The sequence below is a fragment of the Humulus lupulus genome, chromosome 3, assembly GCF_963169125.1.
Source record: "Humulus lupulus chromosome 3, drHumLupu1.1, whole genome shotgun sequence".
Taxonomy (NCBI): domain Eukaryota; kingdom Viridiplantae; phylum Streptophyta; class Magnoliopsida; order Rosales; family Cannabaceae; genus Humulus; species Humulus lupulus.
In genome coordinates this window covers 259,113,158-259,124,077 of record NC_084795.1, presented here as the reverse complement: position 1 = coordinate 259,124,077, position 10,920 = coordinate 259,113,158, and the positions used below count along the sequence as shown (strand labels likewise).

The 10,920-nt window shown below is 39.9% G+C and overlaps 1 non-coding gene across 1 annotated transcript; it reads right to left on the bottom strand.

Moving 5' to 3' along the window:
* Nucleotides 1–511: 511 nt before the first annotated feature.
* LOC133828019 (small nucleolar RNA R71) lies at nucleotides 512–618 on the bottom strand. Its single transcript, XR_009890664.1, has one exon. It is a non-coding gene; the product is annotated as a small nucleolar RNA R71 (small nucleolar RNA).
* Between the last annotated feature and the right edge of the window lie 10,302 nt (nucleotides 619–10,920).

The following is a 10,920-nucleotide window of genomic DNA, read 5'->3' as shown; positions in this document are numbered from 1 at the left end:
TAGTCTTGTTCCTGTTAATCCTGAGATTGAGATGGCTTGCAAACAAAACAGAAGAAACAAGAGGTTGGCTTGTTAGACTTTGGAGATGGCACAAAATGATGGAGGTTCCCGAGGTTATTCAAGGTCAGGCTTAAAATCCTGTTGCAAGGAGACTGAGAGACTATGTACTATCCACAGTAACGGGAGTACAGAACTGTATAAGATCGCCGGCTATGGAGGCCAATAATTTTGAGATTAAGCCGGCGATCTTGAAAATGGTGCAGTCCACTGCCCAATTTGGTGGTTTTCCTTCTAAAGACCCCCATATGCACTTCGAAAATTTCTTGGAGTTGTGTGACACTTTCAAATACAATGGGGTCAGTGATGATGCTATAAGGTTGAGACTCTTCCCATTTTCTCTGCGGGAGAGAGCTAAGAGCTGGCTTATTCGCTGCAGTCAAACTCTATTAATACATGGCAAGACTTTTCTCAGAAATTCTTGGCTAAGTTTTTCCCTCCCTCGAAGGCTGCTAAATTGAGGGGAGAAATTAATAACTTCTATAAGATGGATGGGGAGTCATTATATGATGCTTGGGAGCGTTTCAAGGAGCTATTGAGGAAATGTCCCCATCGTGGTATAGAAAACTGGATGCTAGTTCATAATTTTTACAATGGGCTGTGTGGTACAACAAGAACAATTATTGATGATTCAGCTGATGGGGCATTCATGAGTAAGAGTACCAACGAAGCTTATGAACTGTTAGAGGACATGGCCACAAATAATCATCAGTGGTCTGATGAGAGGTCGTCTGGGGTTAGAAAGGTAGGTGGGGTTCATGGACTTGATGCAATTACTGCTTTGACAGCACAAGTGGCCTCGTTGACAGAACAATTACAGCAGAATACTGTTTCTGCTAATGCGATTCAGATGGCAGCTATGTGTGAAATATGTGGTGGTTCTCACTCTTTTGATCAGTACCCTGCTAGTAGTAATAATAACATTCCTATGGACCAAGCTCAGGTTCAAGTTGTGGGAAATCTTCAGAGGCCATTCAGTAATCCATTCTCCAACACTTTCAATCCTGGGTGGATAAATCATCCCAATCATTCTTAGAGAAACAATCAGTGCTAGAAACCTCAGTTTCAAGGTCAGTTTTAGCAAAATATGCCTCAACAACCAATGAATCAAGCCTCTTCATCACATGAGCCTAGGCCACAAGCTCCACCAGACAGGCCTAGTGAATTACAAGTTGCATTATTGACTCTCACCAACACTCAAACTCAGTTCATGACAGAGACCAGATCTTCTATCAGAAATCTTGAAACACAAGTGGGGCAATTGGCTAATATGCTTAAGAATAGACCATAGGGAAACTTGCCTAACAACACTGAAGTTAATCCTAAGGATCAAGTTCAGGCAATTACTCTGAGGAGTGGTAAACAAATTGAGCAGTCTAGTGTACAACAATCAGTGGATCAGAATAAAGATTTGGGTGAAAATTCTGATACAGAAGAGAAAAGGGTCACTGAAAATCACAAGAGTATAGAGAAGAATCCTCCAGTTGTTGTTGTTGACCAGCCAGCCCGAGTTCCATATCCTCAGAGGCTTAGAAAAACTACTCTTGATAAACAGTTTTCTATGTGTTTTAGAGGTGTTCAAAAAGCTGCATATCAATATTCCTTTTGTTGAGGCTATGGAGCAGATGCCCAATTATGTAAAATTCATGAAAGAGATTATGTCTATAAAAATAAAAATGGAAGACTATGAAAATGTGGCGCTCGCTGAAGAATGTAGTGCTATATTGCAAAGGAAACTGCCCCAAAAGTTAAGAGATCCAGGGAGCTTTACTATACCATGCAAAATTGGAAAATTTGTATGTAAGCATGCCTTGTGTGATTTGGGGGCGAGTATTAATCTGATGCCCTTATCTGTGTTCAGAAGACTTGGTTTGGGTGAGGCAAGACCAAGAACAATCACTCTACAATTAGCAGATTGATCGGTGAAGCATCCACGAGGTATCATAGAAGACGTTTTTGTGAAGGTAAGTTTATTTGTCCTACTGACTTTATCGTTCTTGACATGGAGGAGGATATGGATGTACCTATTATTCTTGGAAGACCATTTCTAGCCACAGGCCAAGCTCTCATTGATGTTTAGAAGGCAGAGCTTAAACTCAGAGTTTAAGGAGATGAGGTGGTATTCAATGTCTTCAAGGCAATGGCGTATCTAGTGGCTAGTGACAGTTGCTATAGTATGGATGTGATAGATAAAGCAATGTCGAAAAGAAGGGTGCGTAGTGATGCTTTAGAGGCAGTGTTGATAGGTTTTGAGGTAGATGATGATGATGCTGAGATGAGAGAATATGTAAATTGGATTAACTCTTACCAACCGTACAGGAAGTTTGAAGAGTTGGCGGAGGGACCAAAACGACCATTAACATCCATTCTGCAGCCACCACAATTGGAATTAAAGGCTCTTCCAGATCATTTGTGTTATGCATAGTTGGGGGAGAAGAAGACTTTACCTGTAATTTTTTCAGCTAACCTCTCAAAAATAGAATTGGAGAAATTGTTGAGGGTTTTACAGGATCATAAATTGGCCATTGGGTGGACATTGGCAGATATTAGATGAATAAGTCCTTCAATAGTAATGCATAAAATTTTATTGGATGAAGATAGAAAGCCATCTATAGAGGCTTAGAGAAGACTCAATCCAGCTATGAAGGAGGTTGTACTTGAGCAGATCCTTAAATGGTTGGACGTCGAGGTGATCTACCCAATATCTGATAGTGCATGGTTGAGTCCAGTGAAAGTGGTATCGAAGAAGGATGGTATGACTGTGGTGAAGAATGAAAACAATGAACTCATTCCAACTATAACTGTGACGGGGTGGAGGATTTGTATTGATTACCGCAAGCTCAACAAGGCTACAAGGAAGGATCATTTTCCTTTGACTTTCCTTGATCAAATGCTTGATAGATTAGCAGGCCACAGCTACTACTGTTTCTTGGATGGCTATTTAGGGTACCATCAGATTGCTATTGCACCAGAGGACCAAGAGAAAACAACATTCACATGTCCCTATGGCACATTTTCTTTCAAGAGAATTCCATTTGGACTATGTAATGCTCCAGCAACATTTCAATGGTGCATGATGGCTATCTTTTCGAATATGGTGGAAAGGAGCATTGAGATTTTCATGGATGACTTTTCTATTTTTGGCTCTTCGTTTGATATGTATTTAGGAAACTTAGAAAATGTATTGAATTGTTGTGAAAAAGAAAATCTGGTATTAAATTGAGAAAAATTCCATTTTATGGTAAAAGAAGGAATTATTCTAGGAAACATGATCTCTAGAGATGGTATCAAGGTGGATAAAGCAAAAATTGCAACAATTGAGAAATTACCACCTCCGGTGTCAGTGAAAGGTGTAAGAAGTTTCCTTGGCCACGCAGGGTTTTATTGACGATTCATCAAATATTTTTCTAAAGTGTTTAAGCCTCTCTCTTCACTGTTGGTGAATGGTGTGGTTTTTTATTTCAATGAGGAGTGCCTTCATGCTTTCAAGGTACTCAAGGATAAGCTAATATCTGCACCTATAGTTGTAGCTCCAAACTGGGACTTACCTTTCGAATTGATGTGTGACGCTAATAACTATGCTGTGGGTGCAGTTTTGGGGCAGCGTATTGACAAGGTATTTCACTCCATTTACTATGCTAGTAGAACTCTCAATGATGCACAATTGAATTATGCCACAACCGAAGAAGAGTTGATAGCCTTAGTGTTCGCTTTTGACAAGTTCAGACCTTATCTGATTGGTAATAAGGTGATTATGTATACTGATCACTCTGCTATCAAGTACTTGATGACTAAGAAAGATGCAAATCCTTGCTTAATTAGATGGGTTCTATTGCTACAAGAGTTTGATATGGAGATTCATGACAAAAAGGATACTGAAAACCTGGTAGCTGATCACTTGTCGAGACTTGAAATAGAAGAGAGTCAAAATGAGAAAGCTGTGCAGATTAATGATTTCTTTCCAGATGAACAATTATTTGGGGTGAGTGAAAGTCCTTTTGTTCCTTGGACTTTCTCCATAAACACATTTTCACTCATTTTGGTACACCCCGAGCTCTCATTAGTGATGAAGGGAGTCATTTTGTCAACAAAAAACTTGATGCATTTTTAGCTCGCTACGGTGTATATCACCACAATGCATTGCCATATCACCCCAAATTAAATGGCCGAGCTGAAATTTCAAACAGGGAGGTGAAAAGTATCCTTGAAAAGGTTGTGGATAGTTCAAGGAAAAACTGGTCAAAGAAGTTGGATGAGGCACTATGGGCTTACAGAACCGTGTTTAAAACACCGATAGCTATGTCTCCATATCGCTTACTTTTTGGAAAATCTTGTCATCTTCCAGTTGAGTTAGAGCACAGGGCATACTGGGCAATGAAAAAGTTAAACTTTGATTGGAATGCTGCTAGTGAGAATAGAATTTTGCAACTGAATGAGTTTGATGAATTTCGTAATGAGGCATACGAAAATGCAAAAATCTATAAGGACTTCACTAAAGCTTGGCATGACAAGAACCTATTCAAAAAATAATTTCAACCTGTGCAGCAGGTACTTCTTTTTAATTCAATGTTGAGACTATTTCCTGGAAAATTGAGGTCAAGGTGGTCAGGTCCTTTTACTTTTGTGAGCATGTTTCCATATGGCTCAATGGAAGTGCAAGGGAAGAATGGAGATCCTTTTAAGGTGAACAGACAAAGGTTAAAGCCATATATGGGCAGTGCATTTGATCAAGCAATGTCAGTAATCCTCTTGAAGCCCTTGTGAAGAGGAGTTCAAGGTCCGGCTAAATGACCTTAAAGACAATGCTCGTGGGAGACATCCCATATATTTTTATTGCTTTCTTTACTTCTTAGTCTAGTTCGAACAAAAGTTTAGGTTTAAATTTTTGCACTTGTAAATTATGAATATTTGGTTTATTATTGTACTTATGGAATCGTGGAAAGTGTGAAAAATGAAAAAAAAAATATTCCCTTAAGGGTCGCGGCATGGTCTTATTGAGTTACGGCATGGCTCCTTACAGAGGCTCAGGGATTTTATCAACGTGAAGCAGGCCGCGACATGGAGAGGTAGAGCCGCGACAATCAGACTCAAGTTTCCCAGAAATTTTGATGCAGGTCGCGGCATGGATAGAGTTGAGTCGCGGCATGACTCCCTAGGAATTCTAGAATATTAGGGCGGGCCACGGCATTGAATAGTTAGGGCCGCGGCCAACACTGTGCAGCAAGGGTTAGATCCCCAATTTTCTCTTCTCCTTCATTCTCTTCTCCTTCTCACCATAAACACTAGCCCTAACCTCCCTTCTCTTCATTCTCTCATAGCCCAGTTTCTCATTTTGAGTGTTTCACTTGTCAAGGAGACCAAAAGAAGGAGACAATATATGAAGTATTCCCATTCAAGTAAGTGTCACATCTCATTTTTAGTGATTTCTTATTGGAATCTTGGAAAAAAAATTTGTTGATTTGGACTGTTTTGAGAATTTTTATTGACAAATTAAGTTGTTTTATCTGGTGTAAGTGTTTGGGTTGCTTGTTTATTGTGATTTGGTGATTTGGGGTAGTGGGAAATCAAGGAGAATTACTTTCCTAATTGTTTTAGGAACATGGGACGTTTAGATATTTGTGAAGAATTATTATGGCCCCTAGACCTAAACGAAACCTACCTCGAGCTGGCAATAAAAAGGATGCTTCCACATCCCGAGATCAAAACCCCCCACCACCACCTCCTATTGATTATGATACTAATCTATTTTCCAATAAGCAGGCAGCATATATGTCAAAAAACATCATGAGAAATCTATGGTTAGGGAGAGAGGGTTTGAGTTTCAAGAGGAAGCATTTGAATAGAATCCCCCCTATCATCTCATTCGTGCTGAGATAGTGAGAAGGAATTGGGGTGTTTTCTGCAACTCCACTCGCGTTGGTGTGGCAAATTATTCACAGATGTTTGAGTTTTATGTCGATTTCCCTTATCTTGATGAAAAATAACAAAACTTGATTCGTGGTAAAAAGATTCCTACTAAAATTTATTCATTTAATTCATTGTTGCACCTCCCTACTTTGTCTGCACTTGATGATGAGCATTGGCAATTGGCTCACTTTAGCGAGCCAGACTATAATGCAGTGCCTAAAACTTTGAGCATCGAGAGGGCTCGTTTTAATTATCAGCATGGCAAGGCCAAAGACATGTACCGGCGGTAACTTAATCCGCTTGCCAAGGCCTGGGTTCATTTTGTTAGTTCCTGCATATTGCCTACTTCTCACTTATCTACTATTGATAGAGAGTGTTGTTTGTTGGTGTATGCTATCATGACAAAGATGACAGTTGATGTGGGTCGAGTAATTCGTTATAGCATCCGCAATATCAGTAAGTTCAACACCACTGCTGGTGTTGCCCATGGTTCTTTTATCTCTACCTTGTGTGACACTTATGATGTTCCGATCCTTGCAAGAGATCTGGTTCGGAAGCCAATGGGGCCGATTAATCAAACTCTGTTTGCTGCCTTTCCTCCGGCCTCTCTTGTCCCACCACCACCTGGGCAGCATTATAAGTGTTGAAGGGCCGATGAAGCAGCCGACACTGACCCCGTGGATAAGTAGTGAGCTGATGGTACAAGTCCCAGTAACCCCACATCACATTTGGAACTTGGTGGACCTATTGATGAGCACACTCACCGTACACATGATCGACTGGATTATATCATCCGTCAAAATCAGTATTTAATCCAGTCGCATCAAGCGCAACATCAACATTACAATGATTACATGGTTCAACAGAATGAGTATGGGCGTGTTCATGTGGAAGAATTGAATGCTTTGGTAACTAGGTGGATGAACACTACTTCACCCATCCACCACATGTTCACCCATACAACCCACCACCACCGCCGCCGCCATACTGATGTGGCGTGTCTTTTGAGGTAAGTTTCTCTCCATGGTCTTCATGTCACATTGGGGACAATGTGAAATTTAAGTATGGGGGAGGGTCTTATCATTTTTACTTTGTTTTTATTTTCTTTTAGTTTAATGTTTTTATTTTATTTTTGTCTTTATTGTCGAAAATTTAAGTCGATGAAATTTCTTTAATAATGTCATTTGTCATCACTTGGGAAATAGAGATTGTGTGAATAACCGTGTGCTTGGTTTGATTACTCTTTGGATTAATTTTAATGCTTCTTGGTAATTTTAATATGTTGTGTAAATGTAAGTAATTAGCATATGTTATACATGTTTTACTTAGGTATGAGGAATGAATTGTGGAATAGGATAGAACTTGCATTGCTTGTCTTTTGAGACGAAATCCTTGATGACATGGGTGTTGGAAAATGATCTAGGCCATTTTGTTGGAAAGTTTGAGCCTTTCAAGCTTACCGATATTATTTTATCCTTAGTTTGCCCCTTTGTGCCTTGACTTGTTTGATTAATTGTTTAACCACACCATTAAGCCAAAAATGTACCCATTAATATTTTCCCTTGTCCTTGAATTATGCCATAAGCTTAGAAATAAGTTTTGGGAAAAGAATTGTATTGGGTGAAACTGTCGAGATGTGGATAAATGATGTATTATAATGATTGAGAGAAATGTAAAAGTTCTTGCAACATCACTAAGTTATGTATACCATTCGGAAAAAAAAAAAGAGAAAATGAATAAAAGGAAAAGAAGACTAAAAGAGTGATATATAATTAAGTAAAGTGATGTTGAAGCATTGTTTTGTGATTTCTCAATTGTTGGAAAATTGGTGAATTAGGGGATGATTATTAAATGCAAGATGGTTGTTTTGATAGGTTTTTGATGTGCTTATGGTATAATGAAGCTTAAATGTCTTTTCAACTACCGTTACCTAAGCCACAATGTTATGGACCTTAAAAGTCTTGTTGATTCCAAAACATGTGTTGTTGACATTACTGGAGAAAGGAAAGTATGCAAGCATATTGAATATTGGTTAGTGGATTGCTGGTAGGAGTGAGACATGTATGATACATTCTAATTGTTCATTTTGTAATTTTCAAATCATATTCTAATTTCCAATTGAGGCATTCAGGTTAATTATTAGAGTGATCAGACTGAAATTCTGGTTGTAAAATGCAGTTGATATTATGTGAATGATGACAATGCGATGTGAATACTATGGAGGCTTAACTGTGTGTGATGTGTTATGTTTTAGTTTAAAATCAACCTTTACTTGAGGGCGAGTAAAGGTTAATTTTGGGGGAGTTTGTTGAGTCTAGTTTATGTCATGGTTAGGTGATGTTTAAGGTAGTCTTTTATGTCGTTTTTATTTCATTTAGTGCGATTTTATGCTTTTGTTTGTTTTTTTTATAGTATTAGTAAATAAAAAGGAAGATTTGAATACTTGGAGGAAATTTGTTCAAAAGGAGAAGAAAAACCTAAGTTTCGGTGTTGTTTTCAATAAATGATGGATCTCGGCATGATTTGAAGGCATTAGTGATTTTTCGTGCTTAAAAATGCATGAATTGAAAATTTTCTTAAGGGCCGCAACTAGAGCAACTTGGAGCCGTAACCAGCCCCTTAACAGAATCAATGTTTCAGAGTCGAGACTCGGGCCACGACATGGCTAAGGAGGGTCGCGGCTTTGCAGAGATAAATCCCAGAAATTAAAGACACGGGTCACTACATGGTTTTGGGAGAGCCACGACATAGGGGTGCAAATTCTCAGAAATTAAGGACATGGGCCGCAGCATGATGCAAGTAGAGTAGCAGCCCACCTCTCTTAAAATCGAAAATAAATTAGGTTTTATAGAAGAGAAAAAGGGAAAACCTAAGGACATGTAGAGAGGAATAGTGTGAGAGTTTTGGTGGCTGAAAAGCTTGGAAAACACTCAAGGAGGATTCTCAATTGTTTGTTATTCATCTATTTCTTTATGTTGTTCTTGAATTTCTTTGTGATTAGAATGACAATTATGAAGTAGTTTTCTGTTTAGGGTTGTTAGTTGAATCACTGGAATCCTTATTATGAACTAATGCAATTATCATTTCTTCTTCATCTTCTTTTCAATTCCTTACAATCTGTGCTTATTGATTGATTATTGATTGGCCATCTGTAGTCATTTTCTTTATGTTTTTGAATCAAAATCTAAGAAGTGCGATTTGGGATTCATAAAGATCTTCCCATAAATGTTGCCTTGTTTGCGGAACTACCGACCAGACTGGTCGAGAGTAAGACAGGCTTGTCCTGCTTCTGGTGTGCCTCCTGGTCGATACTCTGGCAGACGCTTCCAGGTATCAGCCACGTGTCAAGAGATTATTCGCCATGTCACAAATGCTAATTTATTGGATAACATTTTCCCCCCAAAGTTTATTTACTACGAACAGTAAATAAACTTTGAACGAACGACTCTTCGGTAACCCCTCCTGACGTGTCAGAACCCTTCGTGTGTTCTTGAAAAAAGCGACCCACTCCTGTCTAATCATGACTTTTTAGTTCCCCAGAAACAATTTCGACGGCCATCACGTTCCCCCATACTTCGAAAAAGGAAAACTAATGATTACGCCTTTTTAATATCAGAGACAGACTTATATAAGATCACCAGAGCCATTTCTTTTCTTTTCACGCACGCCATTATTCTGCCAAAAACCCTAAAAACCAGAGCTTTACCTTCTCCGGCGAACGTTCCCTTGTGCTTTCAAGACTCAGACGGTGGGCTCCTTGATTTCCGAAGCTCTCTCTTCCACCTTCCCGACCATTTTCCCTGGTAAGTTACTGAAACCCCATGCTTCTAATTTCTCGTGGTGCATGCTTTTTAATGGTGTACTGTTTAAGTCTCTTGGTTCTGGTTTTTAGGCGCCTGTAGGTAGAATGTTTTTGTAGGCAGAGTGGGCATATGAGTTAGTTTAAAACCCAGGATCATGCTTTTTAGGACGTAAAACCGAAGTAACATTTCGATTTTTAATCCAGTTGAAAAAAAATAATTTTTCCAGCCCTAAGGGGAGTTGAAAAAGTTTTTCAGGAAAACTTTTCACTTTCACCCTTTAATCCATTTTTCAAACTGTTCGCATAGAAAGATTTAGTTTCTTGTTAGAATGTTGTTGTATAAAGGCTTAACTTTTATACTCGACCAGCGTTATTCTAAAAGCCTTCTAGAGTCCTCTAACCTCACCTCCCCATTCTTCTGTTTGCAGATTTTAATGCCAGATTTGTGGGGAGGTGAGAGACCCATCGACGACGACCTCCTCGCCCAGCTGCTCGAGGGAGAAGAACAACAAACCGATCGCATTCACCAGATACCTTTCTCGCGAGCCTCTTCCAGACCACACCCTTCTCCTCCGATGGCCCGTTCAAAGTCTTCTGGCAAGAAAAGGCCCGAGTCTGAAAGTAACCCTACTTCTCCTGCCCAGCCTGGCTCGCAGGCTGGGGTTCCTTCGACCAGTGGTCGAGAAAATCTTGTTCCTGACCCTAATATTCAAACTAGGGCTCGTCCTCGTCATCGAAATCCGCCTAATGTCGAGTGGTATACCTCCCCAGCTAGTTCGGTGACCCCTCGAATGGTTGCCAACTGCTTCAGAAAATTCCCCCTCACGGGGGTAACCATTACACGTCCCACTGCGGACCAGAGGGCTAACCGCCCAGGAGGGGCGAACAGCGCCTGGTCCCGATACCACATTGAGGCGGGAGCTTATCTCCCTCTTCATCCATTTTTTGTGGGGGTGGCCAATTACTTTGGTGTCGCCCCTTTTCAAATAACTCCCAATGGATACAAGATGCTGGCCGCGCTCTATATCCTATACAAACTTAACAAATGGCCAGAACCTTCACCTCATGAGGTCAACTACCTCTTTGATCTCAAGTCCAACCCTCAGCACAACGGGACGGGCTTTTTTCACTTCTGTCACCAGGAAACCGGCCGG